Source organism: Acomys russatus, chromosome 22, assembly GCF_903995435.1.
Source record: "Acomys russatus chromosome 22, mAcoRus1.1, whole genome shotgun sequence".
Lineage (NCBI taxonomy): Eukaryota > Metazoa > Chordata > Mammalia > Rodentia > Muridae > Acomys > Acomys russatus.
Window position 1 is genome coordinate 37600110 of NC_067158.1, and position 10750 is coordinate 37610859.

The window sequence follows — 10750 nt, forward strand, 5'->3', positions numbered from 1 at the left end:
ATTTGCTTGAAAACCATTTAGACAGATTTTAAATGAAGCAATCATGGGTGGAAAAATTTTATTCCCATAGCTTAATCTTTAGGACCAATAGGTATTGTTAGACTATTATCAGCCACAGCAGGTCAGCAGAGGAACAAGTCATGGTCCAAGGCTATCAGGTTAGAGCCGGTATTCTCACTGACACAGTTCCTCTGGAAGCAGCTTTAAAAGATATGGCTGTAAATTATGTTCTTAGAGATGACTAATCAATTCCGCCCATCAGAAATATTTGTCAGAGTTTTTTTTTTTTCAGAAGGCTGGTTTTGACTCTCTTTTTAGTATGGTCTTCCACATAGAAGCATATCGGAACACATATAAATGCTCATATGTACAGAGATAGAAACTTCATACTTCCGTGGGGCTAAGAACAAAAACTATGTTGGGATAGATAAAATAAAATAAAATGGTTTTGGTTTGGCCTTCTATGATAGTTCAGACATCAAAATAAAGTCAATTTCCTATCTATCTATCTATCTATCTATCTATCTATCTATCTACCTATCTTTCATCTATCAATCATCATCTAGCTCCATTAACTAGTAGGAAGTCATTCTTGGTAGACAAAGTATTGAAGGGAAAATAAAATCAGAAAAGAAAGGTACTGAGGTTTTGTTTGTAATGAAATCCAAGTTCAGCCTTTGTATGTGACATACAAGAAAGCAGTACCCAAATTTATCTACCTGAGGGGAGGTGAAAGCTGTTTCCAAACAGATTTTTACAAGTAAGAAGAAAAGGAGGCAAAGGGCATCATTACTATGAAATTTCCAATCAGCCTATAAAAAGAGGGTAAACGCCACTGATAGCACAGTAAATTCTTTTTCATCTACGCGACAAGCTGCTCCCTTCTGTGAAATGCAGTGAAATGAATGCCATGGCCTTTTAAAGTGGCACAGGGGATCTATTTATGGTGAGAAATGATTTGCTGAATAACCGTAAAATGCACAGATAGTTCTGGAAGTCAGCTAACAGCTTTGATGTGGAGGCTCCCAGCAACCACATCTTACTAATATCTATTCTGCTTCCAATGGGATTTTCCTGCCTCAAGATCACTGAGCAATATGTCTGCCCGTTAGAACAAAAACCTCACAATTTAAAACAGTGACAAGGATAATGGCAAAAACTCAGTCTTGAGTGTGATAAAAATTAGGGACATAGAATTTGCCATGCAGTGACGATTAGCTCATTAGTAAAAAGTGAAGGGGGAATATGTTACAGATTTTTCTATTAGCACATTTCATCACAGGCTCTCCATGTATGACAAGGCACAAATGGGTGATGTACAGGTTTTTTGGTGAATCATACACATGTGACTAGCAGGATGGGTGGAAGTATTAGTTGGTGCTTTAATTTGAATCTCTAATGCTATTTTTTTTTACAGTTATAAAATTTAACAATACAACTCTGTGAAATTTTATTTTACTCTGTTACACTAGAAATAAAGCTAACTCTAGATTCTGGTTTTAACCACTCTGCCATATTCTCTTTACTCTCATAGAAAACGCTTCAATCAGTGTGCATTTCCAGTGCAACAACGTTGTTCAAATGTAAAATGTAGTATATACCTTGGTAACACATATTTTGAACCTTACATACAGATAAGGATTTTCAGGAAACATGCATATAATTAAATATATACAGAAATATAAAGTTATTCCTTTATTAGGCAATTTAACTAATGAAAAAATAAAAGTAAGTACTAAGAATGACAAAGTCAGTTTTGCCTTCTCTTCTTTCCTGTTGTTGTTTAGCCCATTACATATTTTCTGTAGTTATACAAACAATGATGGCTTGGAGATAGTTATGAACTATGTACATTCTAGGCTTGAAGAAATTATGCTGACATACAGGGGAAGAGAAAATGAGGAAGAGCAGAAAACATGAATCGGACAATGGTAGTAACATGGCAAGTTGGCTGCATTTCCTTGAATATATGTAACATTCAGTAAAGTGAGTTGTTGTCCACTGAATAGTGAAATACTCCCCTCATGAAAAATTATACAGATAAATGTCTTTATTTATTTCTGTGCAAGCAGGTGTTTGATGACTGGGCTATGATACAAATGTTGGACTTCCAGTTCTAGTAGCATAATGGTCCACTTGTCTTGAATAAATACCCTATTAAAACCAATGAACTGTTGAAAAATAAAATATTTTCTAAATATTATTTATTGCATTACTGAGCAAAAATGATAGAAAAAAAATTGTCATAATTCCAAAGTTGAGCAAAAACAGAAACCCTGGGGAGCAAGTAATCTCTGCAGCCAGCGGGGGATCTAATAGGAGGCATCTGCATTGAAACAGCGGCTCATAGTATTTATAGCTTTCCAAACACCAACCATGGAGAACTTAAACACTGCCTGCACTTCCAGCCTTCCCATCTAAGAAATGTTTCTGAACAACATCCTTACATAAATTCAAAAGTGGAGAAATTTGCTTCCAAAGTGCTCTAGAGTTTAAATGATACCTCTTTTACTCCTGACACTTTTAATAATCAGCAGTGGAAACTGTTTAGAAAGCATCCATAAGATGCCAGGTGATTGGAGATTGTCATGTATTCATAAAGAACTTATGATGCAGTTAACAGAATCATGAAAATTGCCTGATTTAAAAATACTAGATAAAACAATACAAGAAATTACAATTGAACATCATTTTGTTGTAATGGAAATGCATGCTGATTGGAGCATTTTATATGAGAGTAAGAAAGATATAGTGTATTGCTTAAAAGCAGACCTTGGAATTAGTCTGTCTGGATCATACTGAAATGTCTTTTATTTGTAAATATTTTATTAGAAAAATATTGTCTAGTTTTTAGTAGGTTTTCTCCATCTATGAAATAAGCCAATTTAAGCTGAATTCAAAGTATAAAATCAGGTTTGTTGGGGTCAGCTCTCAGGCAGTGCAGAGGAATTTTAATCCAGCAACATGCCAAAGGACCACATCCGAAGACACACCCACATGCACACATTTATTCCCTTTGGCTGGAATACACACTCTGAATTTCTGTGGTTGGAATATAAACATGAAAAAACTTTAATGTCTCTGGCTGGTGTTCAGTACATATGCCTTTAATTCCAAACAATGGTGTTTGATTAAGGGCTGGACAAAGTGATGAGTCAGAGAAAGATTTGATAGAATGAGGCAGAGATAGCATAAGGCCACCTTTCACAACAATAGACAGGAAAGAGACAGTTCTTAAGAGTAGTGGAGGGAGGGAGGGAGACAGAGAGAGAGAGAGAGAGAGAGAGAGAGAGAGAGAGAGAGAGAGAGAGAGAGAGAGAGAATTCATGAAGATAGTATGGGAGAGTTTGAGATTAAAGAGGAGAGTACAGTACAGGAATACAGTAGAGTTCATGGGAAAGCATCGTAGAGTTTGGGAGTACAGTATACTTTGGTGCAGTTGTGTTTGTCTAGTTCAGTTTGTTGAGTTTAAAGGCAGTTTTTTTAAGCAGAGAAATTCATTGAGAAGCCAAGAAAAGCCAGTTTGAATCAGTCGTCTTAGAGAGGAGTTATGAGCTGGAACAGCTACATTGAACCAGCCAGCCAGAGTTCAGAAAGAACTCGAAGGGGTGAGCTTATTCAGCAGTAAGTCTTGGAGGATGAAAATATTATAGGTGTAGGTTTGCAGATGGAGGTTGAAAACTGAAATCTTCAAGGTCCAGACTTACAGAAAATTAGACAGTATGAAGGCTAGAAGTTTCCAGGCCTAGGCCTAAGGATTGGTAGATAGAAAATCTATGACTATGATTTTATAATAGATGATAGATTTCAAATATATAAATAACCAGAAAGGGAAAGTCTTGCCTATAATCTTAGCACTTGAGGGGCTTAGGACAGAAAGATTGCTGTAAGTTTGAAGATTGTTTGAGCTACATGTGACTTTGTCTAAAGACAAAGTAGAGCAAAAGTAATAATAGAACAAAATGTATTTACCAACTCTTTGATGAGATAAGAGTTTCATGGGGAAATATGAAGACCAGAGGGGAAAATTTAAATGTGGATATCTTAGGCTGGATTTAATGATGATGTAAATCTTTGTGAGGGACTCTGTATGGGGTTTATGTTCTTGTGTCTTCAAAGATGAGACTCATATTTCCCTCTCCGCAGTGGAGAGTATGCCTTGAATGAAAGACTCATGGTGTAATCTAGGAAAAGGATGAATTATTCTTCCTTGGTGTTATGAACCATTTTAGGACAAAATAATGGGAAGAAGTTCAGAGGAATTTTCATGCTTCTGATGCTTTCTCAAAGGTAACGTGTCATAGTTAGGGATTCCATGTCATAGACTCCCCCTATTCCATGTCTAGACAGACAGAATACAGCCTGGTACTCAGCCTGCCCTGCAGGAACTCCTGTTTCATTACTCCCCATGAAAACATTATCCTCTTGGTCAGTGGCAGTCAAGGATGGTTCACCTAAGAATTATGCAATAGCATTTATACATATCATTGTGAATTCCATCGCAGATTGACACTATATTTCTTACAAACTATAATCTATGAAGCATATGCTGTTGACCTGATGAAAACGTAATTCAGACAAAATTCATGATATGGATAAGCATTACTAGTTCCTTAAATATCTGTTATTAAATCATCATCATGATGGTAAAATGTTGCATTAAATGGTATAACTTTGCCACTCATGCCCATGAATAACATAATTTGTGTGTGTGTGTGTATATATATAAATATATGTGTGTGTGTGTGTGTGTGTGTGTGTGTGTGTGTGTGTGTGTGTGTGTGTGTGTCTTGATTGCTTTTGGTCATAATAAGGCTGGCATTCATCTCACAACAAAGTGAAAGATATTTAGTGCTACCCCAAATCATCACCCTACCCAAATCTGGGGGGGTACAAACTTGGAGTAGGAAACTGAAAGGGGAAACTACATAAGCAACGTGTAAACATGAATCATAGAAAACACAGAAAGTGACAAAGCTGTTCTTTGGGGTCCTCTGTAATTCTGAGGGGTAGGCAGGTATTCTTCTTGGTCTCCCCTGACATAACTTTTGGAGTAGAGACTGTATTGAGAACCCTTTCTAGGAGAAGGGATGTGATGTCAGTTCAATAACAGATGTATGAGAAAGACTGGGAAGGATGGAAAAAATAACAACAGGCAACTGAGACGCTGATGGCACACCAACCTCAGTCATCATAGCACCTGAGTGAAGGAAAGGGAAAGGTTATAATTTTTAGCACCAGTGGTGGGGAATGTGTCAAGCATTAAAGAAGAGGTAGAGATATTTTCTAAGAGAAGCAAGGATGGCAGACTACATGGAGGTAGTACGTCCTCACTTTTCAGGTCTCTGAATCAAACAGTTTCCAAGAACAGAGGGCAACTGAGAGAACAAGCTGCAGTTTAATATCGCACGGAGATGCGGAGGAAGCCACAGAGTGTGGCTGTTCCATCAGTTGGTGAGAATGAGAGAATGAAAACCCGTACAGCCATGATCAGGCAGCAAGTGTGGGGATGGGAGTTAACAGGACACAGAAAGGAGGAGAGGCAGAGATGCAGTGGAGAACAGTTGTCACAAAGGGAAATATAAAGAAAGCCGTCTGTGAGCTGAGCTGTGCAGCAGGCTGGCTTTCTGTAAGTGCTGAGCGTTGCACTGTGGCTGGAGTGCTGCTTGGGAACCATTAATCTCTACATAGTCTGCAGAACATACATCAAGTATTGCCATCCACCTTGGCCAGAACTGACTGTGTAGCTCAGTATGGCCCCAGTGGAATGTCTGCAGTGGGTTTCAGGTCACCGTCACAGACAGGGGATGGGGTGGCACTGACTTACTTTTTAAGATTAGTAATCATGGTGGCTTCAAGAGACTGAATTGCTGCTAACCATGGTGTGTATATAGACCTGAGTTTGAGTCTCAGAAAACATAGCTTGAGGCTGTGCGGAGGGCAAAGCCCACTGTTCCCCCTCCACCAGTTATTGCTTATCCTCCCACATTCTAGAAAGACAGTCACCCAGACAACACTGACAATTCTCAACATGTAGAGAAGTCTTAAGATTCTTTGGATTTCTAGAGGATTTTGAAACATTTAGAAATTTTAAACAAATTAAAATTTTAATTACGGTTAGAACAAATGAAATTGGATAAAAGAACAGATAAAAGTATCTTCTATTTATATTGTAGAAAGGTTTTTCCATTTCAAAAAGGATAATATGGATGAACTTTTAGAATAAATATTGTATGATTCTATTTATAGGAGGTACCTTGGGTAGTCAAATTCTTAGAATAAGAAAATAGAATGTGGTCCAACTATTTTTATAGCTGTCCCCAATCTTCCTTGGCTGTTGTCATGAAATTCTATACAGATGGGAAAATAGGTTTTCTGTTCAAATATGTAAGTTAAGATTGGAAGTCAACCTCTGTAGCAAAAGGTGGCCTTGAAAACCAAACAGATTCTTATTATTGTTTGTAATTTTTTTTCTGGAAAGACAAATGAATGTTCACCACCGTTTAGGGACTATGAACATATCAAAGAAATGAAAAAGTGACTAAATAAATAAATTCTTTCAAGTGTAGCAAGGCTTAAATGGAGCTACTGACAGTGTAGTGGCTGAGTTATTTACAGGAAAATGGGCAACTTGAGGGTGACTATGTAACTGGATAAAATATCTCCTTCATTCCCATGTTGTCTCTGTCTGGTCTAGGAACCACTATCAAGATGCACATTCTGAGGAAGGGGCAAACACTGATGATATTCTACTCACTTCTCCATAACAAAACATTACTGAGCTCACACGTGTGTAAGCCTCATGCAGGTAATAATAACTATTCAGAGTCCAGAGGCAACAGAGATAGGAGGGATAGACAAGCTTTGTTGTTACTGCTGTTCAATGCCTATGAAGTCTTGATTTTGTAGAAGGTAGAGTACTGGAGACTGGTTGTCAAATAATATGTTTACTGATTGATACAGTCCAAATGAAATTAATCATGAATGTTTTCCTTTATGTACTTTATTTACAATTCATTTAACTAAAATAGTTCATTTCCTCTCTGTAAGATGAAAGTCATCAACATATACATGAAATGTGAACTAGATAGAAAAAAATGTAATATATACTCTTAATAATTTTCATCTTTAAAATGAAGTTCTGATAGATTACACATGGGTAAACTTTAACACCATCATATTAAGAAGTACAAATACTTCACAATTCACCAGTATCAGGGTTCCCAGCCATCAGTTCCACAGACAGAGGTATTACATTCACTGCACATATAGAAGGACACCTGAACTCTTCTGCCTCAGCCTCCTGAATCTGTTTTATTTATATTCATCTTTCCAGTGCTGGAGACTAAACCCAAAGTTCAGAGCCTGCTAGGAAAGTGGGACAACATGGAGCTATAACCCAGCACATCTCTGTGATACACATGGAAAATTAAAATAGCATTTATCCCCAGACTTGCAGTAAGGATTAAATGAGTATGTAGAATATTTCACATAGTTAATAAACTATTTGTGTTTATTAGAAAATGAAGGCTGTATATCCTAAGACCTATAGTATCATAAAAATTAAGGTGAATGTAATATTTATACTTACATTTACAATTTCAGAAACAATATATATATTTATATATTGCACATGTATCAGAATTTTACAGATTTGAGACAGTATTTTTTTTCTGAAAGGGGAATAGCTTTGCATTGTGAAGATAGTAAGCCCCCTTAGGACTAAAACTAAGTGACAACTTCCCTACATTCTTCATTGCAGATGGCCCCTGCTTTAGTCTCTGCTTTCATGGCCACTATGTAGAAATCTTTGGTGTTTCTAAGGCAGATTATAAAGTAATTTATGGGCTCAATTTTCTTAGCAAATATATTATATTATTAACTTATTAACCGGGAATACCTCACTTATAACCCGACTAACCTAAACAATAGGAAAATATTAAAGAATACAATAATGAAACCATAAGGATAACAGTTCCGAGAAATGATTCTCTTCCTGTATTCAGCAGGATTTCATCTGCTGGAACCTGGAGCAACCAGAACCTGGAACCTCATCTGGAGCCCAGAACCCTGAAGCCTTCCCTCGAGTGGTTCGTTCTTGGAGCTTCTCGAAGTAGGGCGATGAACAGCCAAAACCATCCCACGTCTCCAAAGGCCCCGCCTCCTGTTTCTTGGCTCACATTTATACCTCCCCTCAGAATTTGTTGAAGGATGTTTTTCAGCTGGTTAACAACCAATCTCCCCCACATGGTGGTTCAATGTCTAAGGGGATAAACATCACCTGCTCTCTCACAAGTCTTTTTCTCATCCCCCACTTGTGATCTAAACAAAAAACAGGTTTATCTCTCCTTCAGTAATTATAGTTTAAATGTTTTTTTTTTTTTGATAAAAGAGAAACAGACAAAAGTATTCAAATACAAATCCTCTTGTGAAATTTCCGGCAGGTGAAGATTAATGTATGTATTTGTGTGACTCATCAACAACCCAGCTACCTCCATCTGTATAGATGTCAGTGAGGTGAGGATTTTCTGTCAGTGTCAGTCACTGTGAGGGGAAATATGCTTAAAACTTGAGAGATATTAAGACAACTGGTATAAACTAGAACTGTCCAGGGCAAAGTAGAATCTGAGGTCATCCAGATTCAGTGCTCAGATTCACAACAGATAATAGCTGTGATCCAATTAATATTTTGTGTATTCTCCAGTGCTGGGCCTGAAGACTCTTTTAATCAAGAAATGATCCAATTTTCTCTTTAGCAATTGACCTCAAAACTCTCCTAGTTCAGGCCAATATTGTAAAACATATTTATTCTCAAAGGCCTAAACAGCTTCAATCTCTCATTTTCCCCAAGACTTAGCTCAAGGTTATATACATACTGACATTTGATTCATAATGTGAGTCCATCAGCCTGAAAGTCCATATCCATCATTTTCTACAAAAGAGAAGAAAGAAATCTCTGGACATAAGATAATTTTGTTAAGGTCAGAGTAACCTTTTGTAACAGCCACCATAAAAATAGCAGAATGCCGCTTACATTTAAATTTCAAACCAAATTTACTTTTAAGAATGGTATTTTCCAAATAATGGTGGAGATATACTTGATACTAAATATTATGCAGGTTTATGTGAAATTTAAATTTAACTGGGGGTTCTTGTTTTCCACTTACTAAGCCTGGCTTTTTTTCACTTTGGAAGCTGCTAACCTGCATTTCCAGGTTACTCAGGTAATTAATATTATTCCTTCTCAAGTCTCTGACAAAGTTGAAGAGCAGATAGTTTAATTTTACAATTAAGCTTAGTTGTTTAGGGGTTAAAATGTTTTTAGGTCAAGATAGATATTTTAAGTTGATAAAATAAGATGTGATAGATACTGATTTACATTCAGAATTTTAGATTCATCAAGATGGGAAAGATGTTTTCTCTAAGGTTGCCAAATACAAATAGCCAAAACACTATAAATATAATATTTGCATAATTCCTAATAGTTTCATGGTTCTTCTTGTGGCATGTTTATTTTATATATGTGTAATAATATAAATGTATATGTAAAAAATAAAAAAAATATTTAAAAACTATAAATAACTATGTTTTGTGATATTGATTCAGTCTGATGCTCATTTTCATATGCCTCTAATATAATTCTCAGAATTAACTTAAAATAATCATATATACTTGGATTAAAGAATCAATGAACATAGAATATTTTAGTTTATAAGTTATTTATTTATTTATTTTATTTTAACATAGTGTTTCTCTGTGTAGGCTTGGCTGTCCTGGACTCACTTTGTAGACCAGGCTGGCCCTGAGCTCACAGAGATCCACCTGCCTCTGCCTCCTCAAGGGCTGGGATGACAGGCCTGCACCACCATATTCAGTATATTTTAAAATCTTAGCAACAAATGCAAACAGCATAGAGAAGTATTTGAATGCTCAGCATATGCTAAGCACTCAGTACTGAGTGTTGCTTAGGAACAGTTTTGTCTTTGAATTCCTTTACACTGTTAAATAGTCGGAGACCTGTGGAAGGTTTGCTGTATCGTTACATTTATCAATGATTTCTGCATGAGAATGGCAACTAAGAATATTTTATGTGTTTATATTTTAAAACCATACTATTGAAAATACTGCTGTTATTACATTTGCATGAATAGGTTACATTTTGTGAAAATTATTGAATTTTCTATAATAAGAAAATTAGGGTGCTCGCTTTGGCAGCACATATACTAAAATTGGAACGATACAGAGAAGATTAGCATGGCCCCTGCGCAAGGATGACACGCAAATTCGTGAAGCGTTCCATATTTTTAGCATCTTCAACAAATGGTGCTGGTCTAACTGGAGGTCTGTGTGTAAAAAAATGAAACTGGACCCATATTTGTCACCTTGCACAAAACTCAAATCCAAGTGGATTAAAGACCTCAACATAAAACCAGAGACACTAAGCCACTTAGAGGAAAAAGTGGGAAAGAGCCTGGAACATATTGGCATAGGAGACAACTTCCTGAACAGAACACCAACGGCCCAGGCCTTATTGTCAACCATTAATAAATGGGACCTCATGAGGCTGAGAAGCTTCTGTAAGGCAGAAGACACTGTCAAGAGAACAAAGCGACAGCCTACAGACTGGGAAAAAATCTTCACCAACCCTACATCTGACAAAGGTCTAATATCCAAAATATATAAACAACTCAAGAAATTAAACACCACCAAACCGAATAACCCAATTGAGAAATGGGGCTTGGAACTAAAC

General features: G+C 36.7%; 1 non-coding gene across 1 annotated transcript; it reads left to right on the forward strand.

The window, feature by feature from the left end:
* Window positions 1-10199: 10199 nt before the first annotated feature.
* LOC127206063 (U6 spliceosomal RNA) lies at window positions 10200-10306 on the forward strand. Its single transcript, XR_007832751.1, has one exon. It is a non-coding gene; the product is annotated as a U6 spliceosomal RNA (small nuclear RNA).
* The last annotated feature ends 444 nt before the right edge of the window (window positions 10307-10750 follow it).